A 5635-nucleotide genomic window follows, 5' to 3' on the forward strand; every position below is an offset into this window, starting at 1 on the left:
GAGTCTAAAGTATAGTTTTAATCTTATTTATATCCTTTTTTAGTTTTAATACCTTGGTTTATAGTGTCTTCTGCCTATTACTTGTCTAATAAGTGTTTTGAGATGTTTCGGGAACAATCGAGCATGAAACAGAGCAAAACAGAGTAACATTAGAACAACTGCTTATGCTACTCATCTAGTCTACTCGACGAGCATAAGTAGGCTAGTAGCTACTCAAATCGTGAAAAGTTGTGCTACTCGTCTAGTTTACTCGGCGAGTAAAAGTCGGCTAGTAGCGATTCAAATGCAGATTCGTTTCTATTATATCTCTACTTTAAGAAGCCCAATTCGAATCCAACTCCAATCACTCTATTTCGATCCTAAGGATGCTAGAGTACCTATTTGGACTAGGAGGCGACCCCAATCACTATAAATAGGAGCTTTATCTTTGTAATTAGGTATCAATCGAAGATTAGAAATCATTAATTAGATTAGTTCTTAGATTAGCTTGGTCGTAACATAGTTTTACTTTCTGTTTTCACATACTTTGATTTATATTTCATTCTACCTTAGTTTAGATTAATATTTTCGTTCCATTATTAGCTTAGTTAAGCAAGCTTTGACATTGGTTTATTTTTTCACATCTTATTCTCAAGTTTAGTTTGTTTAATTCAAATTTTCTTTTCATCTACATTCTCTTCGTCTTTATTCTTGAATTAATAAACCTAGCTTGTTGAACATGAGTTCATCTTCAATCCATCCCATTATGCCCTTAATTATCTCTTAGCTCAAACATGAGCTAAGCCACTATAGGTTAGGATGACGGTGAACCATGCTTAACGAGTATGGATCGTTAAATAGGCGTTTAGGTTGTGTTATAGAATTTAACTAGAGAATTAACTAAAAGTATTGCTTACCTCTATCTAAGAAACATAACCAAGTAATTAGGTAAAGAAGTTGAATTATGAAACCTAATCAAGTAAATGAGTCAACTTAATATATTAGTTAATCCTATACCTTAACCGGATAGTGCGGCTTCATGGTCTAGGTTACGGCTTAGCCTTGGCTTTCATAGTGTCTAATGCCTTCAAACACTATTAGGGATTTTGCCTAGCCAATGATCGACCTAATAGTATTTGAAGTAGATTTAGTAAGTTCTTAACCGGAATTACTATTTTCTAATAGAAAATCACCGTCTCGGGTTAACCTTTAAATTCACGCAACATACACTTATTGATTTATAGGAGTTGGCACGGGGATCCTAAATCCTAGTTTTCCATTTATACATTTAAACATATTAATTGTTCGATTGCTTTGCTAATTTAATTTCGTTATTAATAGCCAAGATCACAAACTCAATACACTTAATTCAATCCTTAGATAATATAGAATTCTAGCACGAATAGAGCATTAGGTACTAGTATTTGTGGGATTGATACTATTCTTCAGAACTTTTACTATACTTGATACGATAGAGTCCACTTGCTCTTTAGTGTTAGGTATATTATATCTCTATCACTATTTTCTTGTGTGTTTTATTTTCCAATGTCATATCTAGTTTTCGAGCGTCTCACACTAAAACCCTTCTTGATAGCATATTCATTATACAAATTATATTCCTCGTTTTCATTACTAACCACCATTCCCATTAAGTTATCATTGTCAACATGACTTCAGTTAATGTATGTATTCGCTTTAATATTTTTTTCATTATCTTCTGAACAATCAACTAAAATAAAGAAAATTAATTAATTAATTAATTTATCAAATTAGATAGTTAGTAAATTTTTGAAAAACAAGACAAATAGATGAAGTTACTTTAAGCTTGATTTTGTTCGGCGTTTATTTCATACTTGATTTTGTTTGGTGGAATTGCTTCATACTCTCATCCATGTTTTTAGGTCCCATTTGGTACGTTGTAATGGAATGCCCATTATAGTGGATGCTCATTACTATATTTGGAATAATCTGTTGTTTTTATCGTAATGGAATCACAATTACATCACACAATTTTTCTTTCCAAATTCATGTAATGGGGATTACATAAAAAAAATAGGCATGAATTCACATTACGACTAGCCCAAATATATATTTTTGTTATTTATATTTATTATCCATAATTCTTATTAAATGGTAAAATATAAAATGAGAAATACATGAAAAAAGCGAAGAATGAGAAAAAGGGAAAACACCAAAACACAAAAATACAAAAAATAGAAAAAAAAAAGAAAAATGTGAAAAACGAAAAAAAACATGAAACATGAAAAACAAAAAAAAAGAGAAAAAACGCGAAAGATGGGGAAAATGAAAAAAAACGTGAAAAACACGAAAAATTGCAAAAACCGAAAAACGTGAAAATGCGAAAACGGAAAAAACGAACAAAAACTAACAAGTTTTTAACCATTATATCTAGATGATGTTCCCATGCATATGAAAATTTGAGAATAATTGAAGTTTCTAGCTAAACATAAGTATTGTAATAATAATTACATTTCACCAATTTTTTTAAAATTTGTCAACCAAACATTGTAATGGAATCCTTATTACATTCCATTACATTACAAATTTTATTACATTACAACATTAATTACATTGCATTGCATTACATCTACCAAACAGGGCCTTAATTCTTTATAATAACTCTAACCTGAATATCTTAGTTGTAAGTGTTTCATAAAGCCAATCGAACTCACTATTCTATAATAACTAACCTGTGCATTGGCCTATCTTAGTTCTAAATAAATGAATATCTTTCTGTAAGAAATTAATATAAAAAGTCGTGAAGTTTAACCAAATTATCTAAGAGATTTATAATTAGACTTATAGGTTTCACATGTGATAAATAATTTGTTATTTATGATCCTTAACATCTATAGATACATGTTTAGTATCTTTAAAGTTATACGAGAGAAAGTAGAAACACAATATAAAGTGGAAAGTTTATAAATTAATTCACAAAGGACAAGATAAATAAATGAATAAATACAAAAGTGTTGTACACTTTAATTGCTTAATTGGTTGCACATAAATAAAAGCATGAATTCATGCAAGAAAGTAAAAATTAATTAGTATTTAAGAATCCGAGATATTCATTAAATTCAATGTCTTTCTAATGGTTCCTAAATCGTTAGACATAAAGAAAAGAAAAAAAAATTGTGAACAAAACACTAAGCATGCAAGATTTATCTCATATTATTCAGTTTTAGCCCGTTTTACCAGCACTGATGAACAACTTGAGTGACGATCAGTGGATGTCGATGTTGCTTGGCCGCACTGAACTGTAATTGGTGTGAGAGAGAAAAGAAGCTCCTAGAATTGAACAGGAGGAACACTGAACTGCAATTGGTGTGATAGAGAAAAGAAGATGCGTAGAATGGAACATGAGAACGATAGATAGGAGAAAATACAGAAGTTCTTTTCTGAATTTAATTAGGATTCTTTAATTAAATTAGGATATTTTTTTTAATTAATGAGTTGGAATAAGTGGTACACTTGGTAATATTTGTATTGAGGGTCTTTAATTCTAGTTGGAAGACTCAGTCTTTAATATAAAATCCCCAATTAGAGATAGAGTTAAATCAAATCAAACCAAAAACATATTTAAATTAAAAGAAAAATTTAATTAAAACTTCACATAATATATATATATATATATAAAATAGACGAATAGTATTTATTGGTTTTCGATGAGCAGCTTGGCTTGGATAGTTTAAATCCGAATGTGTAGGATCCATATCTTACATTGAAGAGAACAATCGCAAGACACATGCTTTGAAAGTACAATGTGGATGAGTTTGTATGTAGTAGCAACATATTAAGACATTAATTCATGAATAAAAAGTGGAGTCCCACCCCTAATTAGGAATGTGATGAAACTATACAAAAGCAGGGCTTAGATAGTCATAAGGTATGTCACAAACTATAGCCTACTTTGCTTTATCTCTTCTTAGAAAGTTACTAAATTATGCATCAAAGAGTCCCTCACTGGATAAACGTCTCCTATGTTTTACAGGAATCAACTGAATGTGAAGGCGGAATAAAAAAATCCATCCACCGGAAATCTATTCAAATTATCATTGGTGTGTTGAGCATGAAGTCAGGAAATCATCATGAATTCAACAACTCATAAAAGAACAACTGTCAGCAATAGTATCGGGAAGGATAAAAAGATTGTTATAAAACAGAATCGTTGCTACACCGATTGTTATTGAAAATTGTGCAGGAATTAAGTTGGAGCAAATTGGGGGTTGCCTTCCCTTCTTGTCCTCCAACTTTCAATGAGGTATAGTATAAACTTTGTAATCTTAATAGTGTTGCTTTGATTTGACGTTTGTCTGGTATAATTTTGTTTGCAATTATGGGCATACACTGAACGAACCTCTAGAGGAGACGATTTTTTTCTACGAATATAATTTCGTCACATATAATCATATAACCATGACGAAATTAAACTTCCGTCATTATTTATTAATTTGACATCACCGTTTTGAAAAACGTCTCTAGCAGAATTCACGAGGGTTAGGATATCTGAGAGAGAAAATTATGTACTATCTATGAATTATCCCCTGGTTCGCGCTTTCTTCTTCAGTCAGTCACTATATCGCACTCCCCTGCGCGCCCACTATCCTCCTGGGAAGACCTACTCGGATCTGGTGCGTACTTAGCAACTTCTCTTGAAACAGAAAGGATCGGCTATCGCCTTGCTTAAACTTATTACAAATTTGTCACTATTTGAGATATTTGGTGACGATAAGTGAAAAATCGTAACTTATACTTTCAGATTGAAATTTTAGTCCAACAAATTTGGAGGGATACTTTTTCCTTGACAAAATAATGATAATCGGGGACCAAATTATCGTCATAATAAGAAATATTTGATGAGAATCAAAGTCAAAATCAATTGCAACTTCCAAATGGACCCATTACTCGATCAAGAGCTAAGAAGTTTGACGAAAAGATTCAAACTTATGTGGCCCAAATGTTAGATATCGCGGATAAAAACGAAGATTGTGAGATTTATGGACCTTTATCCATTTTATCTCTCTCGAGTTGCACAGAATATGAATACGGAAATCAAACGGAGCATTTTGATTCACGAGAGAACACTTAAAATTGGTTGAATTATTTCACAACGACTTAATGGTAATTTTACCCATGCACATGCCTTAATTGATTATAGTTTTATATTTTTGTAAAATAATATTTTTATGATAATTATTTGTCCTAAATTAATCATAAACTTTATTTTGTTAAAAAAATCATAAACCTTATTCGATTCTTTAATTTATAAAAATTGATTTTACTTTTTGCATTTAATAATAAACATAATGATTTTATAACTAAATATTGGATATACCCTTACCCATTTTAGGGGGATTTTATAGGAGGCTCCGAGATCTCCAAATCAATTAAGGACCCTCAATATAAACATTGGCAAGTGTCTTCTATTTATCTAAATTACAATTAAAAAACTCATTAATTATTAAATAAAACGTTTTATCCTTCTTCTTCCTCTATCCTTTTTAAGCAGTCCTTGCCCTTCTATTATTTTCTAGAACCGTCGTTCTCCATCTTTCGTCACCGCTTTCGCCGACGCTCTTCACTGTTGGTCGCGGCCCTGATCGGTTCAAACAAACTCAATTAAATCTCACAAAAC

This window comes from Euphorbia lathyris, chromosome 2 (genome assembly GCF_963576675.1).
Source record: "Euphorbia lathyris chromosome 2, ddEupLath1.1, whole genome shotgun sequence".
Classification (NCBI taxonomy): Eukaryota; Viridiplantae; Streptophyta; class Magnoliopsida; order Malpighiales; family Euphorbiaceae; genus Euphorbia; species Euphorbia lathyris.